Here is a 24905-nt window from a genome sequence, read left to right as displayed (position 1 = left end):
GTGGACATCCCTGTCTTGTTCCTGATCTTTGGGGAAAGGCTCCCAGTGCTTCCCCATTGAGAATGATATTTGCTGTGGGCTTTTCGTAGATGGCTTTTAAGATGTCGAGGAATGTTCCCTCTATCCCTACACTCTGAAGAGTTTTGATCAGGAATGGATGCTGTATTTTGTCAAATGCTTTCTCTGCATCCAATGAGAGGATCATATGGTTCTTGGTTTTTCTCTTGCTGATATGATGAATCACATTGATTGTTTTACGGGTGTTGAACCAGCCTTGTGTCCCAGGGATAAATCCTACTTGGTCATGGTGAATAATTTTTTAATGTACTGTTGGATCTTATTGGCCAGTATCTTGTTGAGAATTTTTGCTTCCATGTTCATCAGGGATATTGGTCTGTAATTCTCCTTTTTGGTGGGGTCTTTGTCTGGTTTTGGAATTAAGGTGATGCTGGCCTCATAGAACGAATTTGGAAGTACTCCATCTCTTTCTATCTTTCCAAACAGCTTTAGGAGAATAGGTATGGTTTCTTCTTTAAACGTTTGATAAAATTCCCCTGGGAAGCCATCTGGCCCTGGACTCTTGTGTCTTGGGAGGTTTTTGATGACTGCTTCAATTTCCTCCCTGGTTATTGGCCTGTTCAGGTTTTCTATTTCTTCCTGTTCCAGTTTTGGTAGTTTTAGGCTTTCCAGGAATGCGTCCATTTCTTCTAGATTGCCTAATTTATTGGCGTATAGCTGTTCATAATATGTTTTTAAAATCGTTTGTATTTCCTTGGTGTTGGTAGTGATCTCTCCTTTCTCAATCATGATTTTATTAATTAGAGTCTTCTCTCTCTTCTTTTTAATAAGGCTGGCTAATGGTTTATCTATCTTATTAATTCTTTCAAAGAACCAACTCCTGGTTCTGTTGATCTGTTCCACAGTTCTTCTGGTCTCGATTTCGTTGAGTTTTGCTCGAATCTTTATTAACTCCCTTCTTCTCTTGGGTGTAGGATCTATTTGCTGTTTTTTCTCTAGCTCCTTTATGTGTAAGGTTAGCTTTTGTATTTGAGTTCTTTCCAGTTTTTGAATGGATGCTTGTATTGCAATGTATTCCCCCTTAGGACTGCTTTTGCTGCATCCCAAAGATTTTGAATGGTTGTATCTTCATTCTCATTAGTTTCCATGAATCTTTTTAATTCTTCCTTAATTTCCTGGTTGACCCTTTTATCTTTTAGCAGGATGGTCCTTAACCTCCACGTGTTTGAGGTCCTTCCAAACTTCTTGTTGTGATTTACTTCTAATTTCAAGGCATTATGGTCTGAGAATATGCAGGGGACAATCCCAATCTTTTGGTATCGGTTCAGACCCGATTGTGACCCGGTATGTGGTCTATTCTGGAGAAAGTTCCATGTGCACTTGAGAAGAATGTGTATTCAGTTGAGTTTGGATGTAAAGTTCTGTAGATATCTGTGAAATCCATCTGGTCCAGTGTATCATTTAAAGCTCTTGTTTCTTTGGGGATGTTGTGTTTAGAAGACCTATCGAGTGTAGAAAGTACTAGATTGAAGTCACCAAGTATAAGTGTTATTATCTAAGTATGTCTTAATCTTCCTTATTAATTGATTGATATATTTCACAGCTCCCACATTCGGAGCATATATATTGATGATTGCTATTCCTTTTGTTGGATAGATCCTTTAAGTATGATATAGTGTCCCTCTTCACCTCTCACTACAGTCTTCAGGGTAAATTTTAGTTGATCTTATATAAGGATGGCTACCTCTGCTTTCGAGGACCATTTGAATGGTAAATGGTTCTCCAATCTTCTGTTTTCAGGCTGTAGGTGTCCTTCTGTGTAAAATAAGTCTCTTGTAGACAGCATATAGATGGGTCCTGCTTTTTTATCCAGTCTGAAACTCTGCACCTTTTGATGGGGTCATTAAGCTCAGTCACGTTCAGAGTTACTATTGAAAGAAAGAAGGAAAGAAAAAAGAGAAAAGAAAAGGAAGAAAAAAGGAAAAAAAAAGAGAGAAGAAAAAGAGAAAGAAGAAAGAAAGAAAAAAGGGGGTGGGGAAAGCAAACAGAAAATAAAAAGAAAAAAAATATGGGGGAGTACCCTCTTATTCTGTATACTGTAAGTCCCCGGGCTTCCGCTGGAACTTTCCAGTGGTGCTTGGTCAATAATTTGTTTTTCCCCTCTCTTTCTAGCTGGTCTTCTGGGTGAGGGGCCTGTCGTGCTGATTTTCAAGTGTTAGCACTTGGGGGAGCTGCTCTGCCCCCTGCCTGGTGTAGGGCTCAGTGAGTAATGTTTATCCTGTTTATCTGGTGAGGCCACTGTGAGGCTCAGTGGGGGTTGTTTACCCTGTGAGGCCCCAGGAGGAACAGCAACAGTGGAAGCAGCCAGGTCTGGAGCCCTGGATTCAGCTCCCTCAGTAGCTACAGAGCTCTCAGTCTGCAGGGTCCTGGATGCTCCAGGGCGGGACTGCTGATCTGTTGAGCTTGGGGCAGGAGTGTCCTTGCTGTCCTGTGCCCTCATGGACTCTACCTGTCCCTGGGGGAGGTCAGATCCTAGGCTGTGTCCCCGGCGCCCTCTGCTCCCGGGCCTGCACCATTGGATTCACGCTCCCAGCCACGCTGCCCCCTCTCCGTGGAGCCGCCGACTGAGCCCCTCCGAGCTGCTCCTGGGGTCGCGCAGCCCCCTCCACGCAGAGCCTCTTCCTCTGCCGTAGCCGCCTCCAAGCTGCTCCCGGGTCCAGCCCTGTGCAGGCTGCAGCCCTTTCGGGTGCTTGGCGCACTCTCCTGGGGTGCACGTGTCTGTTAGTGTCCCAGGGAGCCTGAGGGCATCCCTGCCTTCCTGAGGTCGAGCTCTAAATCCCTATGAGCGCCTTTCCAGCCAGGAAGATTGGTGAAGCTCCTGCTTCACCGGGACGTGCTTTCCTGTCCTGGGGGCACTCTCCCCGGCCTTAGTCCAGCTCCTTGGGGGGTCCTTCCCTCTTGGATGCCTTTTGTTTCTTTATTTCTTTTTTCTCCATCTTCCTACCTTGATAGAAGCATGAACTCTTCTCACTGTAGCATTCCAGCTGTTCTCTCTTTAAATCTCAGGCCAAATTCATAGATTTTCAGGATGATTTGAAGGTTATCTAGGTTATTTAGTGGGGACAGGTGTCTTGGGGACACTACTCTTCCACTATCTTGCCCCTCCTTCTTCTCTCTTCTTTATAACAAGGCTGGCTAATGCTTTATCTATCTCATTAATTCTTTCAAAAAACCGACTGCTGGTTTTGTTAATCTATTTCACAGTTCTGGTCTCGATATCATTGAGGTCTGCTCGAATCTTTATTAACTCTCTTCTTCTGCTAGGTGTAGGATCTTTGCTGTTTTTTTCCAGCTCCGTTAGGTGCAAGGTTAGCTTTTGTATTTCAGTTCCTTCCAGTTTTTGATGGATGCTTGTATTATGATGTATTTCCCCCTCAAGACCTCTTTTGCTGTACCCAAAGATTTTGAACGGTTGTATCTTCATTCTCATTAGTCTCCATGAATCTTTTTAAACTTCCCTAATTTTCTTGTTGACCTTTTCATCTTTTAGCAGGATGGTCCTTAACCTCCACGTGTTTGAAGTCCTTCCAAATTTCTTGGTATTTAGTTCGAGTTTCAAAGCATTATGGTCAGAATATATGCAGGGGACAATCCCAATCCTTTCGTAACAGTTAAGACCTGATTTGTGATGTGGTCTAATCTGGAGAAAGTTCCATGTGCACCCAGAAGAATGTGCATTCAGTTGTGTTTGGATATAAAGTTCTGTAGATATCTGTGAAATCCATATGGTCCAGTGTATCATTTAAAGCTTTGTTTCTTTGGAGATGTTGTGCTTTGAAGAGCTGTCATTTCTCAAAAGTGCTATATTCAAGTGACCAAGTATAAGTCTATTAATATCTAAGTATGTCTTAACTTTGGTTATTAATTGATTGATATACTTGGCAGCTCCCACATTCGGGGCATAAATATTCATGATTGTTAGGTCCTCTTGTTGATAGATCCTTTAAGTATGATATAGTGTCCCTCTTCATTTCTTACTACAGTCTTTGGGATAAACCTTAATTTATCTGATATAAGGATGGCTACCCTAGTTTCTTTTGAGGACCATTTGAATGGTAAATGGTTCTCCAACTTTTTATTTTCAGGATTTAGGTGTCCTTATGTCTATAATGAGTCTCTTGTACACAGCAAATAGATGGGTCTTTCTTTTTTATACAGTCTGAAACCCTGCGCCTTTTGATGGGGTCATTAAGCCCATTCACATTCAAAGTTACTATGGAAAGATATGAATTTAGTGTCTTCATGATACCTATTCAGTCCCTGTTTTTGTGGATTGATTCCTTGGACTTCCTCTTTCTTTTACAGAGTCCCCCTTAATATTTTCTTTCAGAGCCGGTATGGTGGTCCCATATTCTTTCAGATTCTGCCTATCTTGGAAGCCCTTTACCTCTCCTTCTATTCTGAATGAGAGCCCTGCTGGATAAAGTATTCTTGGTTGCCTGTTCTCATTTAGGACGCTGAATATATCCTGCCAGCCCTTTCTGACCTGCCAGGTCTCTGTGGAGAGGTCTGCTGTTATCCTAATACTTCTCCCCATAAAGGTTAGGGATCTCTTGTCTCTCACTGCTTTAAGGATCTTTCTTTATCTTTTGAATTTTCAGGTTTCACTATTAAATGTTGAGGTGTTGAGCAGTTTATATTGATTTTAGGGGGGGGTCTCTCTATCTCCTGGATCTGAATGCCTGTGTCCCTTCCCAAGTTAGAGATGTCCTCATCTATGATTTGTTCAAATACACTTTCTGGACTCTGAACTTTTCGTAGCCCTCAGGAACTCGAATCAAACATAGATATTTCCTTCTGAGGCTGTCATTTATTTCCCTTAACCTATCCTTATGATATTTTGATAGTTTTTCTCTTTTTTCCTCAGCTTCCTTCCTTGCCATCAATTTGTCTTGTATGCCACTCACTCGTTCTTTTACCTTGTTAAACCTCATCATTAGGACCTCCTGCTTGGATTGTATCACATTTAATTGACTTTTTAATTCGACCTGATTAGATCTATATTCTGCAGGAATGAGGGCTCTTGAATCCTTTATGCTTTTTTTCCAGCGCCACGAGTAGCTTTGTAATTGTGCTTCTGAAATGGCTTTCTGACATCGAATTGTAATCCAAATTCTTTACCTCTGTGGGAGAGAGTATAGTTCATAATGCTTTCTTTTTTGGTGAGTTCTTGTTTCTTGTTATTTTGCTCAGTGCTGAGTGGCTAAAAACTAGTTGTCCTTCTTAGAAGTGCAAACTCTTTTCTCTGTAGCATTCCTCTGTAGGTGTTATCTCTTTAAATCTCAGGCCAAATCCTAGGTTTTCAGGAAAATTTGAAAGTTATCTATGGAGAGAGGAGGGGCAAGATGGCGAAAGAGTACAATATTAATGAGACAGAGAGAGAGAGAGAGAGGCAGAGACACAGGCAGAGGGAGAAGCAAGCTCCATACAGGGAGCCTGATGTGGGACTCGATCCCGGGACACCAGGATCACACCCCAGGCTGAAGGCGGCGCTAAACAGTGGGCCACTTGGGCTGCCCTCATTTTCACTGTTTTAAAAGATAATTCATGGAGAACAACAGACCTTGAGTATGTGAGTGGAGGTGAATGAGAGAAACAGGGAATTTGGGAAAGTTCCTGACCAGGATGTCTTGTGTCTGCAGGTGTCCAGGGTGAGTTGTAGTTGGTGGAGTCTGGAGGAAACCTGGTGAAACCTAGGGGGTCCCTGAGACTCTCCTGTGTGGCCTCTGGATTCATCTTAGTAGCTGCTACATGGGCTGAGTACACAAGGCTCCAGAGAAGGGGCTCCAGTGGGTCACATACATTAGAAGTGATGGAAGAAGCACATACTATGCAGACTCTGTGAAGGGTTGATCCAACATCTTCAGAGACAATGCCAAGAACACAGTGTATCTGCAGATGAACAGCCTGAGAGCCGAGGACACAGCTGTGTATAACTGTGCAAGGGACGCAGGGAGAGGACCTCAGTGTGAGCCCAGACACAAACCTCCCTGCAGAAGGGGATTGGAACCACCAGGGGGTGCTCACTACTCATCACTTCTGTCTTGAAGGCCCAGGAGGAAGTGCAGATGGAGGTTCTGGGCAGGTTTCCTGTCTGGGTCTGGGCTTCCTCTCCATGAAGCGTTTTCCCCCAGGGAGCCTCTCTGAACACTTGATTATGTGTTTTCCTATTCAGTTTCTGTCTTAGAGCCTTAGAGAATCAACTATACATTTGCACATTGTTGTACTTAATTTATTCTGATCCTAAATATTAATCAGTTACAAATAACTCCATGCACATCATATGAACATTTTCATGGGTCCCAGTGTCACTCTCTATGGAACAAGGACCCCAACAAAACGTAGTCTTGCTAGAAGCAGCTTAAGTGCATGCAGCACATCAGGGTACAGAGGAATCTTGAATGAACACAAGAGAAAAGAGACCCTTAGTTGAGGTCAATTACTGGCAAAATGCTCACAATAATGTTAGTAACTGCCTGGCACTCAGAGGGATTTCCAACATGACACGGTAAGGAGGTGGAGTCAAAATCACACACACACACACACACACACACACACACACACACACACACATATAAATCTTTATCACCCTCACCATTTTGTGTGGAGTCAGTGTCCTCCCTACATCAAAGGAGGAAAGGTTTAGATTCTTGTTGGATTTCCTATTCTATATTTTGAAAACAAGACGGTTGAAGGAAGGTCATGGAGCTAGCAATCAAGAAACAAAGGATATGGTGTGGGGATTAATTACACTAAACATGTTTGTAAACTGGGAGGACAACAAAGAGAAATTGTCATTCTAAGTAGAAAATGGTCTGAATCCCTGGAAAAGACAATGAATGATATATCAAAGCAGGATGAAACATAAAATGATAATATAAACAGACCAAGGACCTACCCAGACTCTCAGGTGGAAGCTGTTCTCTCCCCAAGGTCACCAGCTGTTTCTGAAGGTCATGTGTACACTGTGCTCAGAGACCAGCTTCTACTGGATCCATGAGGATCTTCAGGGTGAGGAGCTGGATTGGAGGACCATCTACTTTCAGGGAATAACTCATTGATCCTCCAGGTGCTGATATCAGCTCACTGTGTATGACCTACCATCCCCATGTTGAAACCACTCATGTGATGGGAGGAGGGGTGAGACCTTAGTGAAGCACTTAGGTCAGGAGGTACAGGCTCATGATGGGATCAGGGCCCTTTTACACCAGGCCTGGGAAAGCTTCCTGCCCACTGGCCCTATGTGAGGTGACAGGGAAAGGATGGACTAGCACATGTGGCACTCCAGACACCACATTTGCCTGCACTTGAACCTCAGACTTCTCAGAGTCCAGAGTTTAAGATTGACTGTTTTTTAATCCACCCCATCCATGTATGACATTACAGAAGCTAGAAGCTAGCACAACATATGGTAGTCTATATTGTCTTTATTTAAATTCAATTTGCCAACATATTGTATGACACCCAGTCCTCATCACATCACATGTCCTTCTTAATGCTGGTTCATCAGTCACAACACCCAACCACCCACCTTCTTTCCAGAGACGCTCACTTTGTTTCCCAGATTTAGAAGTCTTTCATGGTTTTTCTCCCTATTTTTTCCCATTCATTTTCCCTCCTTTCCCTATAATTCCTTTCCCTATTTTTATACACCCCATATGAGTGAAATCAAGATGACTGTCCTTGTCTGACTGACTAATTTCACTCAGCATAATATCCTCCAGTTTCATACACATCAAAGCAAATTGTGGTTATTCATCCTTTCTGATAGCTGAGTAATATTCTATTGTGTATATATAAGCCATATAATCTTTATCCAGTATTCTGTTGAATGACATCCAGCTTCTTCCACAATTTGGCTATTGTTGGCATTACGGTTTTAAACATTGGGGGGCAGGTGTTCCATTATTTCACTACATCTATATCCCTGTGGTAAATACCCAGCAGTGCAATCGCTGGTTTGCAGGATAGCTCTATTTTTGTTTTGCCAAAATACAGCCTACATTCCTGATTAAAATCTTCAAATTGAAGGATAGAGAGAACATTTTTTAATATCATAAAACCTATCTAGGATATTTCACAGTGAATCTCATTCTCGGTGGGGAAATCAGAACTTTCCCTAAGTTCAAGAAAACACCAGGGATGTCCAATATCACAGTTTCTATTCACCATAGAAGTAGAATTCCTAGACTCAGCGGACAGAAAAATAGATAAAAGGCATTCTAAATGGCAAAGAAGAAATCAAACTCTTTGCAAAGGGCATCATAGTTTGTATAAATCTCCAAAATATATCACCTAAGATTCCAGAACTCACATAGTTAGTGACTTGACAGGAAACAAAACCAAAGCAGAGAAGGCAGCTGCATTTCTACACACTAACAATGAGATTGAAGAAAGGGAAATTAGAGAACTGATCCCATTTACAATGGCACCCAACCATAAGATACCTACGAATAAGCCTAACCAATGAGGTAAAGGATGTGTTCTCTAAATCTACAGAACCGTTATGAAAGAAATCAAAGAAAATTCAAAAATATGAAAAAACATTCCATGCTCAAGGATCAGAAGAATAAATATTGTGAAAATGTCTATGTTACCCAGGGCAATTTATACATTTAATGCAATCTCTATCAAAATACCACGAGCTTTCTTCCCAGGGATGGAACAAATAATCCTAAGGTTTGTATAAAATCGGAGAAGAAACCATATGGTGTTTGTCCTTCTCCAATTGACTTACTTCACTCAGCATAATACCCTCCAGTTCTATCCACATTGAAACAAATGGTGGGTATTCATCATTTCTAATGGCTGAGTAATATTCCTTTGAAAGGGATTATAGGGGAAAGGAGAGAAAACAAGTGGGAAAAATCAGAGGGAGACAGAACATGAGAGACTCCGAACTCTGGGAAATGAACAAGGATAGTGGAAGGGGAGGTGGGGAGGGACTGGGTGATTGGGTGATGGGCACTGAGGGGTGTACTTGACAGGATTAGCACTGAGTGTTATGCTATATGTTGGCAAATAGAACTCCAATAAAAATATACAAATAGTAGATAAATGGAACAGAGTAGATAACCCAGAAATGGACCTTCAACTGTATGGACAAATAATCTTCAACAAAATAGGAAAAATAATTGGTGTGGGGAAAATTGTATATACCCCTGCAGAAGAATTAAATTGGACCATTGTGTTACACCAGACAAAAAGATAAAGTCCAAATGGTTAATAGATCTAAATGTGAGACAACAATCCATCTAAATCTCTGAGGAGAAGACATGGAACAACTATTTTGAACTTAACCATGACAATTTATTGCATGATATATCATGCAACAAATATATATATATTTGTTATATATATATGTTATATATATTATATATATATATATATATATATATATATATATATATATATATATAACAGCAAGGGAAACAAAAGCAAAAATGAATTCTGGGAGCACCATCAAGATAAAAATATTCTTCAAAGCAAAGAAAACTGTCAACAAAACTAAAACACAAGCTACAGAAGGGGAGAAGATATTAGCAAATGACATATCAGACAAAGGGCTTGTATCCAACATCTATAAAGAACTTATTAAAACTCATCACCCAAGAAATAAGGAATCCAGTCAAGAAATGGGGAGAAGACATGAACAGAAATTTCCCTGAACAAAACCTACACATGGCCAACAAGCACATGAAAAAACCTTCCATATCACCTGCTACCAGGGAAAAACACTTCTAAAACACAAGGAGATACCATCTCACACCAGTGAAAATTAACAAGACAGGAAGCAACAAATCTTAGAGAGGATGTGGAGAAGGGGGAACCATCTTGCACTGTTGGTGGGAATGTGAACTTATACAACCACTCTGGAAAACTCTGTGGAAGTTCTCAAAGAGTTAAAATAGAGCTACCCTACATCCCAGCAATTGATCTGCTGGGGTTTTATCCCTAAGATACAGATACAATGAAAAATCAGGGCATCTGAATCCCAATATTCATAGCAGCAATGTCCAGAATAGTGAAAATCTGGGGGTAGCCACGATGTCCTTTGAGAGATAAATGGATAAAGATGATATGGTTTATATATACAAGGGGATATTTCTCAGCCATCAGAAAGAATAAATATTTACCATTTCCATCAAAATGGATGCACCTAGAGAGTATTATGTTGAGTGAAATAAGTCAATCAGAGATGGACAATCATCATGGTTTCATCATATGTGGAACATAAGAAATAGTGACAGGTATCACAGGGGAAGGAGGAAAACTGAGTAGGGATAAATTAAAGAGGAAGACAAAACATGAAAGACTCCTATCTCTCGAACTCAAAGGGTTGCAGAAGGGGAGGTGGGTGGTGGGACTTGGTACCTCGGTGACAGACACTAAGGAGAGCACGTGATGAAATGAGCACGTGGTGTTACTGTATGTTGGCAAAATGAAGTTAAATAAAATAGTGAAAGGGAATAAAGGGGAAAGGAGAAAAATGAGTGGGATATATCAGAAAGGGAGACAGAACATGAGAAACTCCTAACTGTGGGAAACTAGGGGTGATGGAAGGAGAGGTGGGTGGGGGGTGGGGTGACTGGGTGATGGGCACTGAGGGGGGCACTTAATGGGGTGAGCACTGTGTGTTATTCTATATGTTGGCAAATTGAACACCAATAAAAAATAAATTTATATAAAAAATAAAATAAATAAAATAAAATATTAAATAAATTAAAAATAATTATTAAAAGAATGCATATTATGAGCAATAACATGCCAATAAATTTGGCAATCTGGAACAAATGGATGCCTTCCTATAAATGTACAAACAACTAAATCTGAAACAGAAATGAATGGAAAAGCTGTACAGATCCAAAACCAGGAAATGAAAATCAAACATACTTAAAAAGTCTTCTAACAATAAAAATCCCAAGCACAGATGGCTGCCCATGGGAATGCAACAAGCATTTTAAAAGAATTAATACCTATATGTCTGAAACTGTTCCAAAAATAGAAATTAAAGGAAACTTCCAAACTCATTCTTAGAGGTCAGCATTACCTTGACCTCAAAAGCAGACAAAGATCCAACTACAAGGCAGAATTACATACCAATATCCTTGATGAATATGGATGCAAAATTCCCACAAACATCATAAACAATAGGATCCAACAGCACATTAAAAGGAAAATACACCAAGACCAAATGGGCTTAATTTCTGTTCTGCAAGTGTGGTTCAGTGTCTGCATATCAATCAGTGTGATGTATCTCATTAATAACAGAAAAGGATATGAACCATTTTGTCTTCTTAACTGATGCTCAAAAATCATATGGCAAAAGAGATTATTATTTCCTGATTAAAACTTTCTACTGTATAGGGATAGGGGAACATACACTACATCATAAAAGCCGTCTACAGAAGACACACAGAAAAGTCATCCTCAATAGGGAAAAGTTGAGAAATTTTCCCATAAAATGAGGAACAGGACAGGGATGCCCACTGTCACAACTGTTCTTCATCATAGTACTAGAAGTCTTAGCCTCAGCAATCAGAAAAAAAAGAAGTAAAAACCATATAAATCAGCAAAGAAAAAGTCAAACTTTCACTCTTCACATACAACAAGGTAACTTACCTACAAATCCCGAAGACTCCATCGAAAAATTGCTAGAACTGATACCGGGATTCAGCAAAATCTGAGCATATATTATCAATACAAGGAAGTCAGTGGCTTTCTCTACAGTGTAAATGAAACAGAAAAAAGAAAATCAAGGACTGGATGCAATTTATAATTGCACCAGAAATCATCAGATAATGAGGAATGATCCTTACCAAAGAAGGATGGATGTATAGTCTAAACATTCCAGAACACTTCTGAAAGACAGTAAGGAAGACACAGGTAGATAGAAAGTATTGATTCTCATAGATTAGAAGAATAAACATTGATAAAATATCTATACTACCAGGAGCAAGCTACACATTCAAAGCGATCCATATAAAAATACCACCAGCATTGTTCACAGAATTAAAGAAAAAAATTCTAAAAATTGTAGGGAAATACAAACACCTCAAATAGCCAAAGCAATCCTGAAAAAGTGAAGCAAAGCTGGAGGCATCACTATTCTGGTTGCCAAGGTAAATTACAACATTGTGATAATCAGGACAGTATGGCACTGACACAAATAAAGACAAATAGAACAATTTGAGAACCCAGAAATGGACTCTGAACTCTATGGTCAAAAAATCTTGACAAAGCAGGAAAGAAGATCCAATGGAAAAAAGAAAGTCTCTTCAAAAAATGGTGTTGGGAATATTGAAGAGCCACATGCAGAAGAATGAATGGGAACACTTTTCTTACAACATTCACAAAAATAAACTCAATGTTGATGAAAGACCTAAGTATGAGGCAAGATACCATCAGACTCCTAATGACACAGGCAGTACCTTTTCTATCTCAGCTGCAACCACTTCTAGACGTGTCTCCAGAGGCAAGAGAAAGGAAAGGAAAATGAACTATGGGGACTTCATCAAGGAAAGAGCATTTTCACAGCAAAGGAATCACTCAGTGTAATTAAAAGGCAACCTACAGAATGGGAGAAGATACTTGGAAATGTCTTATCTATTTAAGGTCTGGAATCCAAAATATACAATGAGCTTATCAACCTCAACACCCACCTAAACAAACAAAACGAAACTTCAGAAACAGTAGAAGTCATGAACAGACATACTGTCCTCTTACAAGATCCCACTTCATATATTAGGTAGCTCATCCCATGTAAGATGAAATACTTTTTCTTTCCTAGGTCTGCCTTATATAATCCAAAATATTAGAAAACACAAAGAATTTGACAAGGAGGGAAAAAATTGACCCTAACTTGAAGATTAAAAGAGAAATTATGTAATAAAAAAGATATTTAATCAGTAAACAGGGAGAAAAATAAATTGCATGCTTATGAAAATTCTTATACCTATTGAATGAGGACAAGCCTCACAAAACCACTTAGTACTAACTAATGAACTCAGGGAAAATCCAGGATATAAAATCAACATATTCAATAAAGCTGTTTCTATACACCAACAAGTTATTTATATGAAGTTACTGAAATAATCCCAGTTAGATTTGTTGACTGTATCCTTTGCTGTGCAAAAGCTTCTTATCTTGATGAAGTCACAATAGTTCCTTTTTGCTTTTCTTTCTCTTGCCTTCATGGATGTATCTTGTAAGAAGTTACTGTGGCCGAGTTCAAAAAGGGTGTTGCCTGTGTTCTCCTCTAGGATATTGATGGAATCTTGTCTCACATTTACATCTTTCATCCATTTTGAGTTTATCTTTCTGTATGGTGCAAGAGAGTGGTCTAGTTTCATTCTCCTGCATGTGGATGTCCAATTTTCCCAGCACCATTTATTGAAGAGACTGTCTTTCTTCCAGTGGATAGTCTTTCCTCCTTTATCGAATATCAGTTGATCATAAAGTTGACGGTCCACTTCTGGGTTCTCTATTCTGTTCCATTGATCTATGTGTCTGTTTTTGGGCCAGGACCACACAGTCTTGATGACCACAGCCTTGTAGTACAACCTGAAATCTGGCATTGTGATGCCCCAGCTATGGTTTTCTTTTTTAAAATTCCCCTGGCTATTCAGGGTCTTTTCTGATTCCACAAAAGTCTTAAAATAATTTGTTCCAACTCTCTGAAGAAAGTCCATGGTATTTTGATAGGGATTGCATTAAAAATGTAAATTGCCCTGAGTAACATTGACATTTTCACGATATTAATTCTGCCAATCCATGAGCATGGAATATTTTTCCATCTCCCACCATTTGCTTCGATGTGGATGGAACTGGAGGGTATTAGGCTGACTGAAATAAGTCAGTTGGAGAAGGACAAACATTATATGGTCTCATTCATTTGGGGAATATAAAAAATAGTGAAAGGGAATAAAGGGGAAAGGAGAAAAATAAGTGGGAAATATCAGAAAGGGAGACAGAACATGAAAGACTCCTAACTCTGGGAAATGAACTAGGGGTGGTGGAAGGGGAGGGGGGCAGGGGGTAAGGATGATTGTGTGGCAGACACTGAGGTGTACACTTGACGGGATGAGCACTGGGTGTTATTCTGTATGTTGACAAATTGAGCATCAATAAAAAATAAATTTATTAAAATAAAAGACAGGGATCCCTGGGTGGCGCAGTGGTTTGGCACCTGCCTTTGGCCCAGGGCCCGATCCGGGAGACCCTGGATCGATTCCCACATCAGGCTCCCGGTGCATGGAGCCTGCTTCTCCCTCTGCCTGTGTCTCTGCCTCTCTCTCTCTCTGTGTGTGTGACTGTCATAAATAAATAAAAATTTAAAATAAAATTAAAATAAAATAAAAGACAAAGATTGAGTTAAAAAAATAACCCCAGTTAGACAGGCATCAAAAATAAATAATATTGCTTAAGTTTCACTAAGTAGATGAAATACTCTACTAAAAATGAACTATATTAATGAAAGTGTAAAAAAGGCCTCAGAGAAATTCAAAGATAAGTACATTGGTAAATTTGAACGTCATATACTCACAGTGTGATCTACACAAAGTGATTAGAATTTTGAAGTAATCCTTCTTTATAACGTGTAAAGATGGAATTTAAGTTTGGAGTTGCTTATGTAGTCAGAGGACATGCAAATTAGACCCTCTCTCCACTCATTAAACCAGCCCAGCATGGACCCTGCAGCCTGAAGAGCATCCCCAGCTCAGGATTCTCAGGTGACCCCGACCTAGGATCAGGACAAAATACAGACAACTCACCATGAAGTTAGTGCTCAGCTGGGTTTTCCTTGTCACTATTTTAAAAGGTAATTCATGGAGAACAAGAGACATTGAGAATGTGAGTGGAGGTGAGTGAGAGAAACAGGGGATGTGGGACAGTGTCCTGACCAGGATGTCTTGTATCTGCAGGTGTCCAGGGTGAAGTGCAGCTGGTGGAGTCTGGGGGAGACCTGGTGAAGCCTGGGGCATCCCTGAGACTCTCCTGTGTGGCCTCTGGATTCACCTTCAGTAGCTACAGCATGCAGTGGTCCGCCAGGCTCCACGAAAGGGGCTGCAGCGGGTCGCATGGATTTATGCTAGTGGAAGTAGCACAAGCTATGCAGACGCTGTGAAGGGCCGATTCACCATCTCCAGAGACAACGCCAAAAACACGCTCTATCTGCAGATGAACAGCCTGAGAGCTGAGGACACCGCTGTGTATTACTGTGTGAGGGACACAGCGAGGCGACCTCAGTGTAAGCCCAGACACAAACCTCCCTGTAGAAGGATTGAGACCACCAGGGGGTGCACACTCCTCACCACTTCTGTCTTGAAGGCCCAGGAGCAGGTGCAGATGGAGGTTCTGGGCAGGTATCCTGTCGGGGTCTGGGTTTTCTCTCCATGGAGCAGTTTCTCCCAGGGAGGCTCTCTGGACACATGATTCTGTGTTTACCTATTCCATTCGGATTTCTTTTTTTTTAGGAAGCAACTATTGATATGGAGATAACACACATATGCTTAGACTTGATTACACTTGTGACTAAATATGAAATAATTACAAATATATCCATGTTGAGAATGATGGATATGAGGTCAACCAGTAAATGTAGCCAAAATCCAAGTAGAGAGAAATGATCTGAAAATTTGGAAAATGAGTAAAGTGATATCATGAAAACAGCAAAAAGCATGAAATAGAAGAGACCTGAGGTCCTACCCAGACTCTCAGCTCAAAGCTGTCCGCTACTGAAGGTCATCAACTGGTTCCGAAGGTCATGTGTGCACACAGTTCACACATGAACCATAATCTTCTACTGGACCCCTGAGGATCCTCAGGGTGAGGAGCTGTATTGGGAGACTTTCCGTCTAGAGAGAATAGCTCATGGAGCCTTCAGGTGTTGATATTGCTCACTCTGTGTGACCTCTACCATCCCCATGTTGAATCATAAGCCCATGTAATGAGGGGAGCAGGTGGGGCCTTAGGGGAGCACTCAGGTCAGGAGGTGCAGTGTCATGTCTGGATAAGGCCCTTTATATGCAGGACTGGGAAACCTCCATTCTCTTGTCCCCACGTGAGGGAATAATTGAAAGGATATGATAAAATCTGGGCTCTCTCCAGACACCACATCTGTCTGCACCTGGAACTCAGGCTTCCCAGACTCCAGAACTATGGGAATGAGTGTCTGTTTTTTAATCCACCCAGTCCATGTATGATGTTCCAGCAGGGGGCACAGGAAAAGACACTAGTGACACGTGGACCCATTCACTGATGCTATGGTTTTTCCTGCTGCATTTGTCGTGAAAAGTCCCTGATAACTTCCATCCATGAGGTAAAGGGTGGATTTCTCACATGTTCACTCCTGCAGAGAGGAGTAACCTGTGGACAATCCTAGGACTCTGTGTGAACAAGGCCCAGTGGACACGCAGAGTGAGAACCTTTACAGGGAGTCAGGGGGTTGGGAGATTGTGTAACTTTAGTGTAAGGATGATGATTTATCAACATTTCCAGGGAAAGGGGATTTGCTGACCCTGTGGGACTTGAATCTGAGCATCACCTTCCAGATGCTGATAGAATGATGGCTGTGAGGGTCATGAGAGCAGTTTGGTGCTTTCCAGACTCCTTTCTTGTCTGAGTCTTTTGTGAGTTTAACTATGTAATTCCTTGGAGATGGTCTACTTTTGTTAAATCTCATGTGAGTATCTGTACTTCTTGGAATTTGAAGTCTGTGTAATTTGTGATTAGGGAGCTTTTCCCTTACTATTTCATGGAATAAATCATCTGCCCCTTTTTCTCTCTGCCCTCCTAGGGTCTTCTATCTTAGGAATGTCATTGTTTCAAAATTTGCTGATTTTCAAAAATCTTCATCTTTGGTTCTTTAACTGTGTTTCAGCTTTTTCTCAGTCATTATTTTTCATAATTTTATCTTCCCTAATGCTGACTTACACCTCCATTTTTTACATCATCATTTTATGAGCTCCATTTTGGGTAGCAGCTTCATTATATTATTTTTAATTTGGCCAGAATCAATTATAGCTCAATTATCTCAGCAGAAATGGAACCTCAATTGTTTTCTATCCTTTCTTCAAGTCCACCTTGTATTCTTTATATCATTGTTTTACATTCCAGTTTAGACATCTTGCTGTTAACTGTATTGACTAAAACAGTGATCAAGAGGTTTTCCTCTGCAAATTTCTCAACAAGACATTAGCCAATAGGATCTAACAATATATTAAGAAAATTATTTACCATGACCATGTAGTATTTATTCCCGGGACACAAGGCTGGTTCAACACTCGTAAAACAATCAATGTGATTCATCATATCAGCAAGAGAAAAGCCAAGAACCATATGATCCTCTCATTAGATGCAGAGAAAGCATTTGACAAAAATACAGCATCCATTCCTGATCAAAACTCTTTAGAGTGTAGGGAGAGAGGGAACATTCCTCAACATCTTAAAAGCCATCTACGAAAAACCCACAGCAAATATCATTCTCAATGGGGAAGCACTGGGAGCCTTTCCCCTAAGATCAGGAACAAGACAGGGATGTCCACTCTCACCACTGCTATTCAACATAATACTGGAAGTCCTAGCCTCAGCTATCAGACAACAAAAAGACATTAAAGGCATTCAAATTGGCAAAGAAGAAGTCAAACTCTCCCTCTTCGCCGATGACATGATACTCTACATAGAAAACCCAGAAACCTCCACTCCAAGATTGCTAGAACTCATACAGCAATTTGGTAGCCTGACAGGATACAAAATCAATGTCAAGAAATCACTGGCATTTCTGTACACTAACAATGAGGCTGAAGAAAGAGAAATTAAGCAGTCAATCCCATTTACAATTGCACCCAAAAGCATAAGATACCTAGGAATAAACCTAACCAAAGAGGTAAAGGATCTATACCATAAAAACTATAGAACACTTCTGAAAGAAATTGAGGAAGACACAAAGAGATGGAAAAATATTCCATGCTCATGGATTGGCAGAATTAATATTGTGAAAATGTCAATGTTACCCAGGGCAATGTACACGTTTAATGCAATCCCTATCAAAATACCATGGACTGTCTTCAGAGAGTTGGAGCAAATTATTATATAAGATTTGTGTGGAATCAGAAAAGATCCCAAATAGTCAGGGGAATTTTAAAAAAGAAAACCATATCTGGGGGTATCACAATGCCAGATTTCAGGTAGTACTACAAAGCTGTCATCATCAAGACAGTGTGGTACTGGCACAAAAACAGACACATAGAACAATGGAACAGAATAGAGAACCCAGAAGTGGACCCACAACTTTATGGTCAACTAATATTTGATAAAGGAGGAAAGACTATCCACTAGAAGAAAGACAGCCTCTTCAATAAAATGGTGCTGAGAAAATTGGACATCCACATGCAGAAGAATGAAACTAGACCACTCTCTTGCACCATACACAAAGATAAACTCAAAATGGATGAAAGATCTCAATGTGAGACAAGATTCCATCAAAATCCTAGAGGAGAACACAGGCAACACCCTTTTTGAACTCGGCCACAGTAACTTCTTGCAAGATACATCCACGAAGGCAAAAGAAACAAAAGCAAAAATGAACTGTTGGGACTTCATCAGGATAAGAAGCTTTTGCACAGCAAAGGATGCAGTCAATAGAACTAAAAGACAACCTACAGAATTGGAGAAGATATTTGCAAATGACATATCAGATAAAGGGCTAGTTTCCAAGATCTATAAAGAACTTATTAAACTCAACACCAAAGAAACAAACAATCCAATCATGCCCTGGCCAGGTACCATAGAAACAAGAGCAACATTAATAAACATAGTGACACCTAAGGTCAAACCAAAATAGTCATTTACTCACCCGGGGCACCTATGGTTCTAGGAAAGAACATAACAATTTGGGTTGGAAATGGAAGTGTCAGTGTCCCCCTCCCACGGAACAGGAGACGTGGAGATCAGACTACACAGGGGCTTCCATGGTTCCCGAAACCAGGATGAGCCTCCACCACCATCCAGATACCAATTATCCATGGGAATAAAGAAAGTGGTTGGACAGATTGACATATAGTTATTATGGACATGTCTGGAGTATCTTGGTTCTTCACCTTTATTTCTCCATCCTCTGTGCTCCTCATGGACAGGTCCCTGCATGTACATTGAATATTTCATGAATTATCAATCTATCACAGAAGTCATTCTTCCCTTTTGCATATTCTATATTTCTCTCTGGCTCCTATGCTTCTGTCTCTGAACCCCAAGATTTCAACACATGTATAGTAGAGGGGAGAGTCTCAAAACATTAAAATTAGCAAGTTAACATTGTTTGTTTTTCTATTCCCCAGAAAAATCTTGATATAATGCAGTTATTTATTGCTTTCCTTGTGACTTATCATTTCTGTATTCATTGTTTCTTCTCTGTACATTCTTTATTCCCCAATATTACCAGGTATTTACATAACTAGCAATGATGGACTCCCCATTTACACTTTTCACTGTAGGAAGAGGCTCAGCCAAAGGAAAGAGTAACATTCCTGATCCTCTGAACACCCACAGATTTCTACTGGCAGAGCTCATGTTTCCTCTGTGTCCTCATATGGACCATGGTTCCTCAGCTGTGACCTTGGACCTCGTGTTCCGGCTCAGCCTGGAAGCTAAGGAGGCCCCAATCCTGCACCCAGCTCTTCACCTGCAACAGGACACAGTTTCTTTTTTTAATATTTTTTTTTAATTTTTTTTTAAATTTTTATTTATGATAGTCACACAGAGAGAGAGAGAGGCAGAGACACAGGCAGAGGGAGAAGCAGGCTCCATGCACTGGGAGCCCGACGTGGGATTCGATCCCGGGTCTCCAGGATCGCGCCCTGGGCCAAAGGCAGGCGCCAAACCGCTGCGCCACCCAGGGATCCCAGGACACAGTTTCTTAAGCACAGGTGTCTTGTGCTTAAGGAATGAGACCTGCCCTCTGGAGCCCCCTGTGTAGGTTCCAGCGGAGGTCCATTCCCTCTGAATCACAGGCATTTACTCATGAGGATATTTGATGACCCTCTGCACACAGGACCACCACATCAGGGACTCTGGAGGGATTAAAGCTTATGGGCTACAGGACGCCTATGTGTCTGAGGAGTAGAATGAAAGGCGTTCAGGGGCAAAAGTGACACCAGCTCTATGAGAGGGCCCTCCATATTCATACAGACCACAGCCCCCAAGCCATGGACCTTGGACATTCCCTCTTTTCATGGGGGTCTTGGCCAATACATCTCCCTACTTTTGGTTTGTTGGTTTAACCTGAATATCTATGAGGGTTCTGGCAGAAGCCTAGATACAGGAGACCCTGCTGTCTGAGGTGCAAGGAGCAGGTGTCAGGAGGAGTGTCCACCAGCAAGATGGAGCCCCATGAATGGACAGAACCAGAGCTGTCTGGTAATGAGTACTCATGTGGAATCTGGGTTCACTCTCAAAAAGCTGAACCCACTCACCTGCCCCTCTAATGCCCAACCCACCAGGTGACCTAGAGCATTACATGAGTAAGCTGACATGATGCTGATATTTCTGCTCCTCCAATTCTCAGGGTCAACTCTTCCATAATCATGGGTCACCAGGCACTCATCTGTAGCCCAGAGATGGTGAATGGATGGTAGCTCCTGTGCTTCCTCTGCTCAGGCTGTAGTTCATGCCTGGTGGTGTCCACGCTAAACCACAGCAGTCAGCACAGCCCAGACTCCTTGCACTGACCAGGTCTCCTGTATGGTGGGCATGAACTCAGGGCCCATCCCTGGTCAGAGGTGACACATACTTGAATGTATCCTGATGTGTGATGTGTGCAGCCCTATTGAGGATGACCATGAGACAAACTGGATGATAATACACTGGGGCAGTGACCAGAATCCTCCCAGAGCACATCATTACTGGTGACCCTGTAGAAGACCCACAAGGACTGTCTACACACACCATCAAGATCCATTGAGGAGGTATTTTATCCAAAACAGAAGCAGGTGCATCTCCTCCACTACGGTCTTTATGTGCAGCTCTTCTATTCTTGAAACATGACCCATATGCGAGCCCATCTGCACAGGTGAGACAGATACTGATCTCCAGGAGGGATAACCTCAGTTCAGAGACACTTTCATGTCACTCAGGTAGGAGACGCTGATCCAACATGCAGCATTCCAGGAACCCTATTCCCGCATCAACTGCTGTCTTTGCTTCTAGGGAGGCTGCCCTTTCCAGGGGCCTCCATGACCTGAATTTGGGTTCTTGTCTGTGTTCTCTGGGAAAGGGGACATCCAGGGTCTGCAGGTTTACTGATATATCCCCCCATGGGTATGGGGTAGAGTTCTGGAAGCAATGACAGAGTGTGTCAACCTGGGAATGATACTCTGTAGGGCAGGCCTGGACCCTCTTATCCACAGACCTGCAGGTTCCCAGATGCTGGGAGAACAAACAAAACCAACATGCAAAAACTTCCCTATCTCTGCTTGAATCATATTTTCTTCAGAGTTGTTGTGAAACAAGTCACACCCAGGCCCAGAATCAATGTGGAGGACACTGCCCATGAGATTGGTGCTGGGAAGAAGGGAACATTGGGATCCTTACTGCAAATATCAGCTACAGTGTGTGTGTGTGTGTGTGTGTGTGTGTGTGTGTGTGTGTGTTATTGGACAGTGGAGGTGCAATGGGTTGTGAACTGCCTCTCTGCACAAGCAGATATAGTCATATGGGATCTTCAACACCAGGAACCTAAGTGAGATAAGAGGCTTCCCAGAGAACTCTGACTTTCTGGCCTCCAGTGACTATGGACTGTATCAGTGCATCTGGGGGTCCAGGCAAGTGGGTCCATTAGGGTTCAGTGTTCAGACCCCCCTTGCTTGGGGTCTCCCTGCTGACTTCACAGCTTGGAAGGCCAGGTCGCTATTGCAGGAGATGTTATCAGAACACATGGTGTCATCGGAAGAGCTATCTGAAGGCACATCACACCCATTGTAGGGGTAGAAAGATTTCCTTCTAGAGTCTTAGGCTTCTTGAATAATTACATTGACATAAGACAACAGGATAAAAAGAATATCAATTTTGAATATATAGGAGATTGTGAAACATAAAGACACAGAGATGTCAGTAAAGTACATAGGATTTACATCTTTATAAAGCGTGGGGATTGGGAGGCATGACAACACAAAGGAAGTAGGTCTGTGGAAATAAATTATTAAAGAAATAAGGTTTGTTTGTACAGTTTCTTGGGCTTAAAATCCTATTTCTGGTACTAAAGAAATCACGCCTCTGGAACAGTGAGGATGGTTTTCCATCAGAAGACTTGTCTTCAGCTCAGGGAGTCAGGGAGGGTCAGGGTATCTCTGCACTGGCTGTTTTTTTTAGTACATTTAATTACATGGACACACGTTTGGTGGCATATTAAGCACCCCTTCACCATGTAATACAGGAGTTGAGACCCTTCAGTAAATACCCTGTGAGCCCAGACAGCGTCCTACTTGCAGGGCCCAGGTCAGGCCTGCAGGGGACGCTCAGGACCACCACGCAAAGGACTGCTGCCAGAGAAACAGCTACACAGGGTTCTGGAGAAGGCTTTCCTCTCAGAAGTTGGAGTCACCTTGTTCAGGAAACAATCTATATTTTAATTGAAGTTTGATTTGCCAACATATAGTATAACACCCAGGGCTCATCCCATCAAGTGCCCTCCTCAGAGCCCATCATCCAGTTCAGAAATCCATCTAAAATGCAAGTAGGACAGGGAGAGCTACAGGCTGTGTAAGTCTCCTGTTCTGTCAGGAGCATTTGCTAAACTCTATACAGTGAGGAGCACATTTGCAGAGCATGCAATTCCACCACTTTTACATATCTGAGGTGTGAAGAGATAGAGGTGGGAATGCACTGATTACCGCATTGGATGCAGCATATTGGAAACACACTGATCCAAGAATAAGACATTCAGATCTCAGAGCCAACATCAGGTTCAGAGAGTCTGTCATTCAGAGGTGCCTTCACAATGAGGAGGATTTCCTGTGGCTTCTAGACCATCGGTGGGAGATGTTGTGCTTGCACGCAGTTCAGGAAACTGGAAGGGGACCTACATCGTCAAACAAGGATTAAGACTTGGGTATCAGGTTCCTACATAGCACAGTCCTGTGATGGAGATCGGCTCCTTCTCTAGATGAGGCTTGTATTGAGTATGAAATACTCCATCTCATGAATTTTCAAATCATCCAAGATGCAATAGGCTAAGTATGGGAATATCTGTGCCCTGAGCATCACCCAAAACCTGCACATGCTCCCTCCAGTAGCCCCTTATATTGCAGCCCTCTCCATGGACTGCTGGAGAAACCTCTTCCTGCTAGCACTGGCTACTGCTAAAGGACACTCTAGTTTATAGTCTGAAGACAGTATCAGGCCAGTCAAGGATGTCTATATCCCTTCCTGTTCCTCTCCACAGGTGGGGACTCTGAGGTCCAGCTGGTGCAGTCTGGGACTGAGTTGAGGAAGCCAGGGGCATCCATGAAGGTCTCTTCCAAGATGTCTGGATACACCTTCATTAACTAATGTATGCATTGGGTATGACAGGCTTCAGGACTAGGGCTTGATTAGATGGGACGAAATGATCCCAAAGATGGTGCCACAAGGTATGCACAGAAGTTCCAGGGAAGAGTCACCCTGAGGGCATGGCCTCCACAAGCTCAGTCTGCACAGTCTGCAGTCTGAGGACACAGCCGTGTACTACTGTGCAAGACTCAGTGTGAGAACCCACATCCTGGGAGAGTCAGAATCCCTGGTGAGAGGACAGTTTTGGTGGTGGGCTAAGGAGGTGACAGCAACAAGGGTTCTCCTCCTATGACTTCCTCATAGCAATGAGCCAGGGGTTTTGGACAAAGTTAATATACTCATGTGCACATCATTCTCTCTAGCAGGGTTTAAAGCTACAGTTACACTGAAAGAATGATCCTGGTTAAACACTTTGCATCAAATTAATTTTATTACTTGTTGTAGTGGGGATATTTGCAAACTATGCGGACAGCAAAGGGGGAATTCCTTGAGGTCTCATCTGTAAAGTATTGGAAGGTGTTGTGCTTCAGAATCTGAGACTGTTGATTTGTCTGCAAAAGGGTCAGAAATTTTCCCACTTTATTCTGAAATGTGACAATATGCTTGGAGAAAAGAAAGAAAGTGAACACCATGGATGAATTTTTCCAACCCACTCTCTGTTTCAGCAGCACACACATCACATTCTAGTAGGACATTCATGAACTTATGGTCACAAGTCCTGTGCTGACAGGTGTGCCAGGTTCAAGCTCAGTCTACGTCAGCACATCATCCTTGCAATACCCCCCTTCAGTGCTGAGTTTCTGCGGAGGCTCCTCCCCACCCAGCCCACCCCAATGGTGTCTCTGTCCCTAGGGCATTTCTGGGAGTCACCACAAACATGGGCATCATTGGATGACCTGGGATGATGTGACCTGAAAACCCAAACCATAGTCTTCCTTGGCCACAGTTTCCAGGAATAACACACAAGGCTCAGGTCTGCACACGTTAATTCCCTTACCATCTGGAGGGCTACATAAAGTCAAATAATAAGCAATGAAGCAGCATAACAGGTTATAAAAACAATGCACAGAAGTAAGGTACATTTCTATACACTGACAGGGATACAGAAGAAAGAGAAACCCAAGAATAAATCCCATTTACAATGGTAAAAACAACAATACTTAAGCGTGATCCAAACTAAAGAGTAAAGGATCTGTACTCTGAGAACTGTAGAAACATACCTGAGATGATGATGATCTCTGTGCTGCATCAGAGGAACATTGTTCATGTTCTATAAAGCATAA

At 41.9% G+C, this 24905-nt stretch overlaps 1 pseudogene; it reads left to right on the top strand.

Annotated features, from left to right (window-relative positions):
* The window catches only part of LOC125755512 (immunoglobulin heavy variable 3-74-like), a 44338-nt pseudogene extending 20716 nt beyond the window's left edge, over nucleotides 1–23622 (top strand).
* Nucleotides 23623–24905: the final 1283 nt, after the last annotated feature.

This window comes from Canis lupus, chromosome 8 (genome assembly GCF_003254725.2).
Source record: "Canis lupus dingo isolate Sandy chromosome 8, ASM325472v2, whole genome shotgun sequence".
Classification (NCBI taxonomy): domain Eukaryota; kingdom Metazoa; phylum Chordata; class Mammalia; order Carnivora; family Canidae; genus Canis; species Canis lupus.
The sequence above is the reverse complement of the archived record's forward strand: the minus strand, read 5'-3'. Positions and strand labels throughout refer to the sequence as shown.